This window comes from Jaculus jaculus, chromosome 19, assembly GCF_020740685.1.
Source record: "Jaculus jaculus isolate mJacJac1 chromosome 19, mJacJac1.mat.Y.cur, whole genome shotgun sequence".
In the NCBI taxonomy this organism is placed as follows: domain Eukaryota; kingdom Metazoa; phylum Chordata; class Mammalia; order Rodentia; family Dipodidae; genus Jaculus; species Jaculus jaculus.
The window spans coordinates 34,106,222-34,121,653 of record NC_059120.1 but is presented as its reverse complement, the minus strand read 5'-3'; the positions used below and the strand labels follow the sequence as shown (position 1 = coordinate 34,121,653).

At 41.9% G+C, this 15,432-nt stretch overlaps 1 pseudogene; it reads left to right on the top strand.

Moving 5' to 3' along the window:
- The first annotated feature begins 340 nt into the window (after nucleotides 1-340).
- LOC101608740 lies at nucleotides 341-8,337 on the top strand (annotated as a pseudogene).
- The last annotated feature ends 7,095 nt before the right edge of the window (nucleotides 8,338-15,432 follow it).

The following is a 15,432-nucleotide window of genomic DNA, read 5'->3' as shown; positions in this document are numbered from 1 at the left end:
GGAAAATCATGCATGTGATCAAAGTGAGAAGTTACCCCAAACTAAAACAGAAGAAGAGGCAAGCAGAAAAGTTACCCCAGACCAAGAACAGTTTTATGTCCCTCCCACCCCGCCAGTGTGGGTGAGGGGAAGCCAGACCCCCGAGTGTTCCTGTGGCCCAGGAAAGAGAGGCTGCAGAGCAGAGAACAGAGAGAGGTGCAAGTGGGGGGAGCTAGTGACAGAAAGAAGACAGCCGCCTTTATATTCAAGGGAACTTCTGATTGTTTTGTAGATTTGGAGAGAGATCCCAGGTCCAGCCACTTGAGTGAGCTCAGCTCCAGTTTGCTACACTAGGGACAGCATGGGTGCGCGGTACCTCAGTCTTGATCAGACACAAATTCCATTTCTGCCAAAGGTTCTCTTTTGCCAGGATGAAGTAGCATGTGGGATGGTATCTCCTGGTTTTCTTTGGGCCTCAATTTCTAACTGAAACTACATAAAAGAAGCTAGCTTTCTCCTATCCTCCTTCATTCCCATTTACCAGCCTGCTAATCTGCATGCTTTTTTTCCCTTTTATTTTCTTTTGCTTTTTCTTGGATTCCTACTACTATTCTTCCCAAATAAGGACCAGAGAGATAAAGACACAAGAATATAGCACACAAGGGCTGGACTCAGTTTTTTTTTTTTTTTTTTTTTGAGAGAGAGAGAAGAGAATTGGTATGCCAGGGCCTTAGCCACTGCAATTGAACTCCAGATGTGTGTGCCATCTTGTATACATGTGTAATTTTGTGCACATGCATCACCTTGTGCATCTGACTTACCTGGGTTCTGGGGAGTATAACCTGGGTCCTTAGGCTTCACAGGCACCTTAATTGCTAAGCTGTCTCTCCAGCCCTGGACTCAGTTTATTAATGGATCATTGTATGAGGAAGCACAGTGCAAACAAGCGGTTAATTCGGAAGGAAGTTGATGGGTGGTTGGCAAATACTGAAAATATAAAGATGGCATTACTTTAGAAAACATCTATGTCCTTAGAACAAGCCTGCTTTGCCTGTGGCATCCATGCCAGCTGCTGTAGTAGGCAAAACAGCCTCACTACATACTTGCATATCAGGTCTGTTGAGTTGTGGGTCTTGGCCCCAATAAAATCAGTCCTGAGCTTTTTTAGAGGGGGGTCCTAAACCAAAGCCTGTAGAAGTCTTATAGTGAGGTTTCACCTTGTTCTTGCCTCTAAATGGTGGTAGCAACCTCAGTCTTCCTGTTGAGCTCATCCATCTAGAGGGGACGTGGGTGCTTCTCTCTTTTTCCTCTTCCTCCTCCAAACATGGCTGTGTGCCCTTCCCTTTTCCCTCCACACTCACTCAGGGCCTCAAAGGATAAATTCACATCAGGCCAACTGGCTGATTAGTTGTTACATAATTCAAAGGGACTAGGTACTTAAACTTAGACCAGGGAAATACAGAATGTGTCATTGTGCTTGACATTGCATAAGCTTCTATTGTCACAGAATTCAGATTCATGTAGAATGTATAAACCACAAGGAAGCAAAGAACTCAAAAAATCAAACCTAGGTTTGCTTATTTGAATGCTCATGTGACAGTCCTAGGCCCACTGTCCAGCAAGAGTGACCATCCAGTAGGGTTCTGAGGCATGAGCTCATGCCTGTATCCCCTGGTGGCAAAAAAATGCTACTCACACTTGATGCTAAACTGGATTTATATTTCTTTCAAAATCAGAAGTCCTGGACTATCAAGTGACTACTTTTAAAAACATGAAATTTCAGTGTCTCCCAAGTGAATTCTAGTGACTCTAGATGAGGATGATCAGCCTAGGGACATGAAAATACTCCTAGTCATAGCTAATTAACAGGAAATGTACTAAGATATACATCACTCTGGCAAGAAGAAAATTTCAGTCCTGTTCTTAGCATCCCACATAGTCCTCCAGCTCTCAATGGTATGGGGATCAACGAACTCAGAATGACCTGGTCAGAGAGGTGTTGCTCAGTACTGGGCTGTTGTTAGACTTTAGGGGAAGCAGTGTGGAGGAGAAAGAGTTAAGAAGAGAGTGACAGCAGAGACGCTACCTGAGAGCAGCATGATCATGCTGAAGACAGATACAGTCTCATGGCAAAATTCAAGATTTCTGAGGATTGGCATACCCAGGTGGCTTAGAAATGGCATAAGAAGTAGGCAGTAAGAGACTAACACAACGTTTCAATCAATTCTTATGAAGGGTCTATTGGATTAGACATGTCTTACAGACAAGGTCAGGCTAGACTAAGGAGTGAAACAACATGTGCTTAGTCAAACTTTCTCCAGCAAGTGGAAGTAACCCAAGAGTCCATTAGCAATGAATGATAAAATCTCAGTTGTACCTGAATGTAATTGTCTTTAAAAAACAAAACAAGGGGGCTGGAGAAGATTGCTTAGTGGTTAAGGTGTTTGCCTACAAAGCCAAAAGACCCTGGTTAGATTCCCCAAGACCCACGCAAACCAGATGCACAAGGAGGAGCATACATCTGGAGTTTGTTTGCAGTGGCTGGAGGCCCTGAGATGCCCATTCCCTGTCTCTCTCTCTCTCTCTCTCATTCTCTCTCTACCTCTTTCTCTCAAATAAATAAATAAAATATATTTTTTAAAAAACACAAAACAAGGGCTGGAGAGATGGCTTAGTGGTTAAGGATTCTTGCCTGTGAATCTTAAGAACCTAGGTTTCATTTCCCCAGAACCCACATAAGGCAGATGTACATGGTGGTACATGTCTAGAGTTTGTTTGCAGTAGCTGGAGGCCCTGAAGCTCCATATTCTCTCTCTCAAGTAAATAAATAAATATAAAATAATTTTTAAAACTTAAAAAAAAAAATCCCAGTCCCCAACTGGGGACTTAAGTCTTAGGTCTTAGAAGAAGGTAAAATTTGGGGCTGGAGAGCTGGCTCAGTGGTCAAAGGCACTTGCTTGCAAAGCCTAATGTCCAGGTTCTATTTCCCAGTACTCACATAAGGCCAGATGCACAAGGTGGCGTATGCATCTGGAATTTGTTTGTGGTAGCAGGAGGCCCTGCCATGTTCATTTCATATTCTGTCTCTCTCTCTCTCTCTGTATGTCACTCTGTTTCTCAAGTAAATTAAAGAATTCCTTTTTAAAAAAAGAAGTTAAAATTTCACTCAGATGCTCAAGTGAAGGAAAGCTAAGTGAGTTCCCACTCCTAGACATGTGGACAAGATTAAGGAAGTCAAGAAGGAATGTCAAGTCACCCAGTCTTAAAGCCACTACTATGTCAAAGAAGCAAAAGGAGGTCAGAGTTGGATGGTTACAGGACTAAGACCACATGAGAATTCTGTGACCTTAGGGGAAGGAAGTAGTAGAAAAGAGAAAGCTCAGAAAAGGGATAACTAAAAGCACAGAGGGTAGAGAATATGGCAAAGGGTAAGAATACAAGTGGAAAGATAAGCCTAGGAAAGGGAAAGACTATACTTTCCTGTGAAGAAGATAGGGACATTCAGAGAGAAATTAAGGAATTACTCTAAAGTAGACAGTGGTGAGACTGTTGACAAGGAGGATGTAACATAAGGGCCACAGAAGAGTTGGCACCACATGTGTTTGGTAATTTGAGAGGAATTTCAATGGAGATGGAAAAACAGTACAGTTGCCACATATTCACTTAGCCTTGTTATGAAAAAGCACAGCATAAAATTCTATTGAGCTAATTCTTTACTCAAAAATAGTCTAAATAACCAGGTTGAAGTGATTTTTATTTAAGAAATTATTGATTCTGGAATAGGACTACTAGGACTCCAGACACCATCTTATGAGAATGCTTCCATCCTGGACAGAGTGCATTCTTAGAGATATTGCTGAGCTGTCGGGAGAGAAAGGAGCCTTTGGATGCCCTCAATCCTGCAGACAGGCTGGGCTGGGCTCTGGCAGTTAGATGGGATGGGGTTGTCCTGAGTACAAATGCCAGTGTCTGCACTGATATAAAAATATTCAACCTGAACTGATAAAATATGAATGTAAACAGAGCCTCCCCCACCCTGTGTGTGTGTGTGTGTAAAATACTATCCATGGGGTTGAAGAGATGCCTTAGTGGTTAAGTGCGTGCCTGTGAAGCCTAAGGACCCCGGTTCGAGGCTCGATTCCCCAGGACAGACGTTAGCCAGATGCACAAGGGGGTGCACGTGTCTGGAATTCGTTTGCAGTGGCTGGAAGCCCTGACACGCCCATTCTCTCTCTCTCTCTCTCCAACTCTTTCTCTCTCTGCCTGTAGCTCTCAAATAAATAAATAAAACAAACAAAAATATTTTAAAAGCATATTATCCATGTTCACAGCATGTATTCAACACTGATGACTGTAGCTACAGGGTAAGGTAAGCAAAAGCAATGAGAAGCAGAAGAAGAGAAACAAACAACAAAGAAAAGGAAACAAAGTTGGTACTCAAGAAAATAGCTTTATCTGCACTGAAAAATCCAAAGAAAGGAATTAAAAGTAGTAATAGAATTTAGGGAAGTGTTTTGTTTAAAACGCAAATTAAAAGATTTATATGATTATGTACTAGTAAGAAGTAAAAGCATTTTAGAAAGGATATACTTTGTAACAGCAATGAAAATGAAATATTTAAGAATATGTTTATAAAAAGATATTTAAGACTCGTGAGGACATTTTGATAATTATATTCAAAAAGGAAAAAAATAAATGAACTTTCTTAATTCTGGAATAAACAGATTCAGTATCATAAAATGTCATGTATGTCCAAGTTGATTGATGCCATTTCAGTCACACTTCCAAATGGTTTGGAGTTCATTAGAGTGATTTGGACATTTAATCAAGCAGATGCCAAAGGTTGATACATCTGGACCCTTGCTTACTACTTATTAGTACTTATACAGCTGTTGAGATAGTTAAGTTGGATACTAAATAAAAATAGAGAACCCAGCTGGGCATGGTGCTACAGACCTTTAATCCTAGCACTTGGGAAGCAAAGGGAGGAGGATCATTATGAGTTCAAGACCAGCCTGAGTCTACATAGTGAATTCCAGGTCCACCTCCGCTAGAGCAAAACCCTACCTTAAAAAAAATAGAGAACCAAGAAACAAGTGTCCATATAGATGGAATTTTGGTATATAATAATAGCTACAACAAGTCAGCTGGAAAAGAGGATTGTTAAGTGCAGAGAAGTGGTGCTCATGCCCAAGGTCATTGCAGCCCCACCTCCCTACTCCTTACATGAAGCCACTGTATTATGAAATGTTTAAAAAATCAAAATACAAAACAAAAATATTTCTTCTAATCTTGGAATAAGAAAGTCTTAAATAGTCAAAACACATCCACCATAAAAATAAAGATTAAAAAGCTTAAAACTTGCATGTTGCATGCTGGGAGTTGTAGGCCCAGGCCCCAGCCAGCGGGCGGCCGTCCGGACTCTGCATGAGGCTGCAGGCGCTGGCAGGTCCTCACGCTCTGTGCCCATGAACAGGTTCTTTCGGGGCTAAATCCAAATGCTGACTCAGACTTCAGACAAAGGGCCCTGGCTTATTTTGAGCAGGTAAAGATTTCTCCAGATGCCTGGCAGGTGTGTGCAGAAGTTCTAGCACAGAGAACATACAGTGATGATCACATAAAATTTTTCTGCTTTCAAGTATTAGAACATCAAGTTAAATACAAACATTCAGAACGAACCTCTGTTCAACAACAGCTAATTAAGGAGACACAGATATCGTGGCTTCAAGCTCAGGTGCTGAATCCCCAACCACAGAAGACTTTTATAAGAAATAAAGCAGCCCAAGTCTTTGCCTTGCTTTTTCTTACAGAATATCTCACTAAATGGCCTAAGTTGTTTTTTTTTTTTTTTTTTTTTACATTCTCTCAGTTGTGGAACTAAACCCTAAGGGAGTACCTCTGAATCCTCATGGCCATTGATTCTAAGTTGGTGGATCGCGATGTGGTCCATACATCAGAGGAGGCTGTAGGAATACTTTGATAAAAGATCCTATGAGGGAACAGTGCATTCCAAATCTGGTACCAAATCGTGGTACCAAATCTTATAAAATTATCAGTATACAAATTCAGAAGTGACATGTCAGTGCCTTGAAGTAGCTGGGGCTTATGTCTTTTGGATAGATTTATCTTTTATAGCCAATGATAGGTTTATTAATATGCTGCTAGTTCATATGTCAGTAGAAGTTCTACGGGAGGAAGCATGTGACTGTTTATTTGAAATTGTAAATAAAGGAATGGACCCTATTGATAAAATGAAGCTAGTAGAATTCTTGTGTCTGGTATTACAGACTGCTGGGTTTTTCAGCATTGACCAGGAAGAAGATGTGGATTTCCTGGCAAGATTTTCTAAGCTGGTAAATGGAATGGGACAGTCACTGATCGTTAGCTGGACTGAATTAATTAAGAATGGAGATATCAAGAATGCTCAAGAGGCACTCCAGGCTTTCAAGACAAAAGTGGCACTTATGTTACAGCTGCTAGCTCATGAGGATGATGACATTTCTTCTACCATTATTGGGTTTTGTTATGATTATCTTCATATCTTGAAACAGTTTACAGTGCTCTCAGATCAGCAAAAAGCTAATGTAGAGGCAATAATGTTGGCCATCATGAAAAAACTGACTTACAATGAAGAATATAACTTTGAAAATGAGGGTGAAGATGAAGCCATGTTTGTAGAATATAGAAAACAACTAAAGTCACTGTTGGACAGACAGGCTCAAGTTTCACCAGAGTTACTGCTGGCTTCTGTTCACAGAGTTTTTAGTGCCACACTGCAGAACTAGCAGACTACACGGTTTATGGACGTTGAAGTAGCAATAAGATTGCTGCATATGTTGGCAGAAGTTCTTCCAGTGTCCCATGGTGCTCACTTCTCAGGTAATGTTTCAAAAGCTAGTGCTTTGCAGGATATGATGCGAACTTTGGTAACATCAGGCGTTAGTTCCTATCAGCATACATCTGTGACACTGGAGTTCTTTGAAACTGTTGTTATATATGAAAAGTTTTTCACAGTTGAACCTCAACATATTCCGTGTGTATTAATGGCCTTCCTGGATCACAGGGGTCTGTGGCATTCTAGAGCTAAAGTCCAGAGCAGAACTGCCTACTTATTTTCTAGATTTGTCAAATCTCTCAATAAACAAATGAATCCTTTCATTGAGGATATTTTGAATAGAATACAAGACTTATTAACCCTTTCTCCACCTGAGAATGGTTACCAGTCCTTATTGAGTAGCAATGATCAACTATTTATTTATGAAACAGCTGGAGTGCTGATTCTTAATAGTGAATACCCAGCAGAAAGGAAGCATGGATTAATGAGGAATCTGTTGACTCCACTAATGGAAAAGTTTAGAATTCTGTTGGAAAAACTGATGCTGGCACAAGATGAAGAAAGACAAGCATCTCTTGCAGATTGTCTCAACCATGTTATTGGATTTGCCAGTTGAACCAGCAAAGCTTTCAGTGACAAGCAGTCTGTGAAACAGTGTGGCTGCTCCAAAGTTTATCTGGACTGTTTGCAGACGTTCCTGCCGGCCCTGTTGTCCCTTACAAAAACATATTCTTAGAAGTGGAGTTTGCATATTCCTTCATCGAATGATTATTTGCCTTGAGGAAGAAGTCCTTCCATTCATCCCATCTGCCTCAGAACACATGCTCAAAGACTGTGAAGCAAAAGACCTCCAGGAATTCATTCCACTAATCAACCTGATTACAGCCAAATTTAAGATTCAGGTATCCCCATTTTTACAACAGATGTTCATGCCCCTGCTTCATGCAATTCTTGAAGTTCTGCTCCAGCCAGCAGAAGACAATGACCAGTCTGCAGCATTAGCGAAGCAGAGGTTGTGGAGGAGCTATTTTGCCTTTCTACAGACCGTCACTGGCAGTGGAATGAGTGAAGTTATCGGAAATCAAGGCGCAGAGAACGTAGAACAATTGCTGGTTACTGTCATCCAAGGACCAGTTGAGTACCTAGATCCCCTTGCCCAGAAAACATGCTTCATCATCCTCTCAAAGCTCGTGGAGCTCTGGGGAGGTAAAGATGGACCAGTGGGATTTGCTGATTTTGTTTATAAGCACATTGTCCCAGCACCTTTAAAACAAACCTTTGACCTGGCAGAAGCACAAACAGTATTGGCACTTTCTGAATGCGCCGAGACACTGAAAACGATTCATCTCAGACGGGGTCCAGGATGTGTTCAGTATCTCCAACAAGAATACCTGCCCTCTTTACAGATGACTCCAGCAATAATTCAGGAGTTCTGTCAAGCGCTTCAGCAACCTGACGCTAAAGTTTTTAAAAATCACCTAAAGGTATTCTTCCAGAGAGCAAAGCCCTAAGAACTGGATTTCCTTGTGTCTATTTCTTGATCAAGAATTCCAGTTAATTTATAAAGAAACAGGGTTATGTGTGCCATACTCACTTGTCCTTTTAACATTGTTCTGAGCTTATTGCAGTGTATGTATGGGGATTTTTCTGTAAAATGGGTGTGATTTGCCCCTAATTCAGGTATGTGACAACAAGAAAAGTTGCTTGCATGCCAACTCAAGTTGTTCTGTGTACAAATGCTGTTAAAGACACAGCAGAGCTATCCTAGTACCTTAATTTTCTTTTCTTTATTTGAAACTTTAAGTCCTTTATAAAAATTATAGCAGTGGAAAACTACTTTTTAAAATAATGCTCAATGTAAAGTTTGAAAATTTATAATTTTATGTGTGCATACACATAAGGTATGGGGGTAATACAATCAAAACTAATTTTTTTGTAGATAGCCATTACATTTCTTTAAACTGGTTCAATGCCAATATGTATTCTACAAGAGACTGGGCACATAAATTAATTAATTTAAAAGTAGGTGTCAGTGTTATACATTTTTTATTAAAAAATAAATTTCATGTAGTGAAATTTAAAAAAGCTTAAAACTTCTCTTCATTAAAATAAGAAAGGGTACTGGAGAGATGCCTTAGTGGTTAAGGTGTTTGCCTATGAAGCCTAAGGACCCAGGTTCAATTCCCCAGTACCTACGTAAGCCACATATACAAGGTGGCTCATGTGGCTGGAGTTTGTTTGCAGTGACTGGAGGCCCTGACACACTTTCCTTTCTCTCTCTCTTTCTTTCTCATCCCCTCTCTCTTCCTCTCTAATAAAGAAATAAAATATGAAAGGCCATACACTGTGGGAATAAAAAAATGATACTAGCACTTTGAAAAATAAGATTTTAGCATTAACATTTTCTTTTTTTTTTTTTTGGTTTTTCGAGGTAGGGTCTCACTCTAGCCCAGGCTGACCTGGAATTCACTCTGGAGTCTCAGGGTGACCTCGAACTCACGGCTATCCTCCTACCTCTGCCTCCCGAGTGCTGGGATTAAAGGCTCATACCACCACGCCCGGCTCTTTTTTTAAAAAATATTTATTTATTTATTTATTGGGGGAGGGAAAGAATGAGAATATCCAGGGCCTCTACCCACTGCAAATGAATTCCAAATGTATGTACCATCATGGGCATCTAGTTTATGTGGATTCTGAGGAACTGAACCTGGGTCCTTAGGCTTCGCAGGCAACTGCCTTAACCACTAAGCCATCTCTAAAGCCCTAGCCTGAACATTCATTATTCTATGGTCTAGTAATATTTCCACTTCTAGATGTGGGCACCCCTGCTTTGGGCGGACTAGGAGTTGCGGAAAAGAACATTCTTAGCAGTGCCATTGGTAAAAGCAAAGAGCTGGCCCCCACTGCCACAAAGAGCAGCTGGACTTAGGCAGAGTAGGTCTCGGGCCCTCAAATGGTTCCATAAAAGCATCTTGAGGAAGGCAGATCCTCTTTTAGTTAAAAAAAAAAAATTGCTGGGCGTGGTGGCGCACGCCTTTAATCCTAGCACTCGGGAGGCAGAGGTAGGAGGATTGCCGTGAGTTCGAGGCCACCCTGAGATGACAGAGTTAATTCCAGGTCAGCCTAGGCCAGAGTGAGACCCTACTTCGAAAATCTTTTTTCAAGGTAGGGTCTTACTTTAGCCCAGGCTGACCTAGAATTCACTGTGTACTCTCAGGGTGGCCTCGAACTCACTGTCATCCTCCTTACCTCTGCCTCCTGAGTGCTGGGATTAAAAGCGTGTGCCACCACAAAGAAAACTTTTAACAGTCAACACTATCCAGGACTGAGAATCCTACCTCTCATAGATGTGTGTTGCCCTGGCTGGAAGAGATTAGCTGCTATAGACATAATTCCTCTACTGGGTGGAAGGTTTTACTCAGGAGGTCTTTACCATCTGTTAAAGCTCAGGGATTCTACACCTGCCCCTTTCAAAACCATTTCACCATGCTACTGAGAGGGTGTTGGAAACCCCATATTTAGTTATCATTTGACAGCAAGAATTCATCTTGAAAGATGCTTGTGTTCTGGTGCAGTGAGCTTTTAGCTTGCAACTCTGACTTGATTTATCAAATGTTGGCAATACAATGGACTAAAAAATCTGGAAGAAAAGAGGAAGAAATAAAAACAATATTTTTATTAACAAAGCATGATCATAATAACTGAAAAGGAATTTTTATGGCAGGAAAAGTCACCCTTACCCTATTGTCTTAAACTCATTTGACTTTGATGTCACTAGTAAGTGCATTTGACTCTCTATGTGCTGAGCTTTTCTTTTTAATATAGTAGCTATAAGAAAGATATAGACTAAAGCTGAGTGTGGTCGTGCACACCTTTACTCCCAGCACTTGGGAGGCAGAGGTTGGAAGACCATTGTGAATTTGAGGCTAGCCTTGGACTACAGAGTGAGTTCCAGGTCAAGCTAGGCTAAAGCGGGACCCTACCTCAAAAAATTCCCCTCCAACACACACACACACACACAAAAAGAAAAGTAAAGAAAAGGAATAAATGACTGGAGAAGGCTTGAGCATTGCCTTAGGGCCTGAAGCCTGGCTTTGAGTGTGGGTGGATTACTGTTGCATGGCATGTGTGGCAGAAGAATCATAAAAATCCTATAAAGTGAGAATCTGGGGAGGGTGCAGGAGGAAAAGAACTGGCTGGATTCTTGGTTGGGTTGGCCTTAACCTGCTGGGATGGCTGATCTCTCCTTGGGTGTACATACCTCTTCCCATTGCGAAGCGCTGCCTCGGATACGCCTACTCCCTGCCCCGCTGCTTTCTGGATCTTTTCCTAGAAGAGAAGCCTAGCCAAAGGAGCCTTTTTATTGTAATGGGACCAGACATACTTCCTGCTCCAGATGTTGCTGGCATCAGTTGAATAAACCTCATGAAAACTATAAAGTTCAAAACAAACCCCAGATTAATGATTTTTTAATGTTTTCTCTTTGTGAGAACTCGGACAGAGGTCTCAATATCCTTCATGCTTCGCTCAGTTAAATCTGCACAGGGACCAGCAAAAGTCATAGGCTTTGACTGGCCATTGATCATGCTGTGAAAGAACAGTGTCAGGCCTAGCAGAATGAGTGAGTGCTACACAGTCCAGGCACAATGCTGGGAACTGGTTCACAGGAACTCAGCAGAGTGAAGGATCTCTGCTTTTTCTAGAGGAAACAGAGCACCTGGAAAGATGAAGAAAGGGATTTCGAGATTTCTTCCCTTACCTTGAGATGGCTTAATGGGAAGGCCAAATAAAGGTAGGAGGCAGTTGTCATCTGTAATGTTAGATGCATACCTCATGAGTTAAGGAAGACAGAGTATGAGCAATGTCCTACTGAAGCCCACAGTTCTCTCTCTTAAACCTCCAGGTTAAAACACATGCTGTCCCATCACTTGCTAAGAATGCTTTGCCTGGATTCTGCTTATATTTTGATGTTACTGCTCTGGAAAGCCTTGTTGAATCAGCACATCCAAGTCTAACTTGACACAGCTAGTTACCTGTATGCTCAGGTTGTGTTTGTGTCTCTTTCCCCTCTAGCCTGAGGGTTTCTCTATCGTCAGATCTGGGTCCTGTATACTCTACCCACAAGCCCAAAAGAGCAGCTGCCCAACATCTTCTCAGGGACTTTAAGGTCAACGGTTCTTATCAAGGCCAAGGATAGAAAGAGTAAAGCCAGGGTGGCTTGCAACACATCATCAGCATTGAACATGCAGAGTGGCATAGCTTCCAGAGGCAACTTCTTGAGCAGTGATGATAAAGCCCCTCTTATGTTGTGATGCCATGTTATGACTGCCAGGTAGTGTTGGGAGGGGTCCCCTGGGACATCTGAGGACTGAAGTGCTTCAGACACACTTCCAGAGCAGGATCAACAGAATACCCACTTTCTTTTTTTCTTTTTGTTTTTTTTTTTTAAGACACACACACAGACAGAGAGAGAGAGAGAGAGAAAGAATGGGTATACCAGGGTCTCTAGCCACTGCAATTGAACTCCAGACCCATACACCACTTTGTGCATTTGACTTTACGTGGGTACTGGGGAATTGAAAACCCCAGTTTCTTGAGTTCTGTTTCCAGATACAGACCCTCATCCAGTATGGTGGGGGGCCCTGGAAGTAAAGAAGTGATGAGTGGAAATTGATATTGTTTTTCTTCAGTCAAGTTGCTGTACATGAGGTAAACCATATGACTGCTGGCAGAGGAATGAACTTGTAGGCAAAGAGGAGTAGTAGATGTATAGTGTATAGTAATGCAATTATTAAGCCCCAAGTAAAAGTGACCCTAACACAACATGGCCACCTATTTTGTAAGGCTAAGAGGGTTAAATATTCATGAAGTGGTGTGTGTGTGTGTGTGTGTGTGTGTGTGTGTGTGTGTGTGTGCTTCAATCAAAAGGATCAGGAAGTAAGTAGAAGCCATAAACCCTGTTCTGGTTTTTGATCAAAGAGCTGTGGGAATCTTGCATCTTACCATTCAGTATTTCCTTCTTCATTTATTTATTTTGAGGTAGGGTCTCTAGCCTAAGCTGACTCAGAATGCACTCCACAGCCCAGCCTGGCCTTGAATTTGGCAATCTTACCTCAGCCTCCCAAGTGCTGACATCATAGGCATGAGACATCACACTTGTGACGTCCATTGCCTGTTTGTTTCATCAGGCACCAAGCAGCTCTTGGCTGAGAAGACTGAAGAGAAAATGCAAGAGCCTTGTTATCAGGAGCTGTTGCCCTGCTCCAGGTGCATGCGATAGCTCCACCTTTTGCCCCCTCTGCTTGGCTGTCTCCTAGAGCAGGAATGTCCCTGCCACTATGGTTTGGCTGTGATCCTAGTGGGGCACAAGAAGGGAATTGTTCCCCTTTTGTTACTGACTTCTCTGTTGTGTAGTGCTCACCAATGTTGTCCAAAGACTAGTGAGACCACCTATATCTACATGGGAGGTCATGGCAGCCAAGGCAGGGCCACCGGCTGAATGCTTCTTAGAAATAATCAGCAAGTGAATATAAGCTTGTTGTAAGCATAAGCCATTTGGTCACAGCTACTCAGCTCAGCAGCCTTGGCATTATGCAAACATGTGTGCAAGTATAGTTAGGTCTCAATAAAATGGCTGACATGCTTAAAGCAGACCCTCATTCCCCAGGCTGCCCATCCTACCACTGCTGCAAAGAGCGTCTTGAGAGGTATTGAATTCTTAGGATTTTCATGTTGTCCCTGTTACAGAGGAGGGATGCTTGGTGATACTGTTTTCTCTTTCTTGTACTCACACTTATGCTTTTGTCTCTGCTGAGAATTCTGCTTAGTTTACTTCTGACACACGGTAAGAGGTCAGGCCATGGAATCACTTTAGATATGGAAGCTGCTCAATGACAAAGTTCTTCCAGTGATGCCAATTTTTGACCTTGAACTTTCCAGCCTTCTTAACTATGAAAAATAAATTTCTGTCATTTGTAAGTTATTGGACTAAGGTATTTTGTTGTAGCAAGTCAAACAGACTAAGAAACTGGTCATGACAGTTACTCAACAGGAATAACCGAGAATGACAGAATACTCAAGTTGGCTCTAGAATCTGGTGACTTGAGTCAGAACTTGCTGCCCTGACATAGTCTAGTTACCAGTGACTTTGGGGAAATGATCTAATGTGCTCATCTTTAAAATTAGCCTATTTATGATGTTAGAGATGGCTCAATGGATAATGTGCTTATGGTGCAAGTGTGGGGACCTGTGTTCAGATCACCAGGCCCTCACATTACAGAGTGAGCTAGAAGCTGTGGCAGGTTTCTGGAAGCCCAGCACATCCAGTGAGATGGGAAACAGAGACAGAAGAAGCTCCCAGAAGCTCATGGACCAGGTGTCGTAGAAAATGGAGTGTTAACAGAAACCCAGCCTCCAGTAACCTAGAAGGTGAGGACCGACGCCAGAAGGTGTCCTCTCACCTCCAAGCTTGTGCTGCACTCGACCTCACACATATGGACACACTTATACATACTTCATACACTAAAAGGTTAAATTAGCCTATTAATAATGCCTAACATAAAGGACTTGCATGAGGATTAACTTAAGTGATCTGTGTACTTCTTAAGAAAATAAATGTTTGTTTTTCTCTTTTATTATTACTACATGGATGTGAATCAAATGATGCAGAAAAGGTCCAATAAAACCCAGCTCTTCTCCTTTGAGCCTAATTCTAGTTGCATCGATTTCATCACTAGAGAATCCTTTGGGATAAATGTAAATCTGTCTGGAAGTAGAACAAGATATATCACTATAGCACTTGTCTCTCATGAACAGTAAATAATCTTGCTGTACACATTATTTTTCAACAAGCACATTCACATACTTATCCACAGTTCAAGCAGGCTAAGAAAAGCAAGCCCAGGGGGGATTGCACTGTGAGTCACAGAGTTGGAGTCATCCTGTGGGCCCCAGCAGGGCCCAAGTGCTTATGCACTAAGAACAGTGTTTCTCTGTGGGGCCCAAGGAGGCACCTGCTCCAGAAGCTTCTGGAGGCCTCCCTAGCCATGTCCAGCTGAGAACTACTGAGTTAGACTCACTCAGAATAAGGCCTAGGAATTCTGAGCACCTTAATGTAATTCTGACATATTTTACAGTTTTGAATATCTCTGTTTTTGTGTTTAGAGAGTGGCTCACAGTCCTGTCTAATTTTCTCAATTACCTATGGAGTCTAACTTAACAAAAACACTTTAGTATGTCTGGACCCCATTCCCCAAAATTCTGTTTCACTAAGGCTAGCTCTATCCCTGGCACCACAATGGCTCAAAATGAAAGTCACTGAGCTAATTAACAATTCTAAACTTTGTTGTGCATGAACATCACCTGTCCGGGTTGCACCCCAGGCCATGGAAATCCAAGTAACCTGGGAGAACTCTGTATGATTTTAAAAGTCTTCTGGGGCTGGAGAGATGGCTTAGTGGTTAAGATGCCTGCCTGCAAAGCCAAAGGACCCAGGTTCAATTTCCTAGGATCCACATAAGCCAAATGTACAGGGTGGCACATGTCTCTAGAGTTCATTTGCAGTAGTTGAAGGCCCTGGAGCACCCATTCTCTCTTTCTCTATCTGCCTGTTTTGCTCT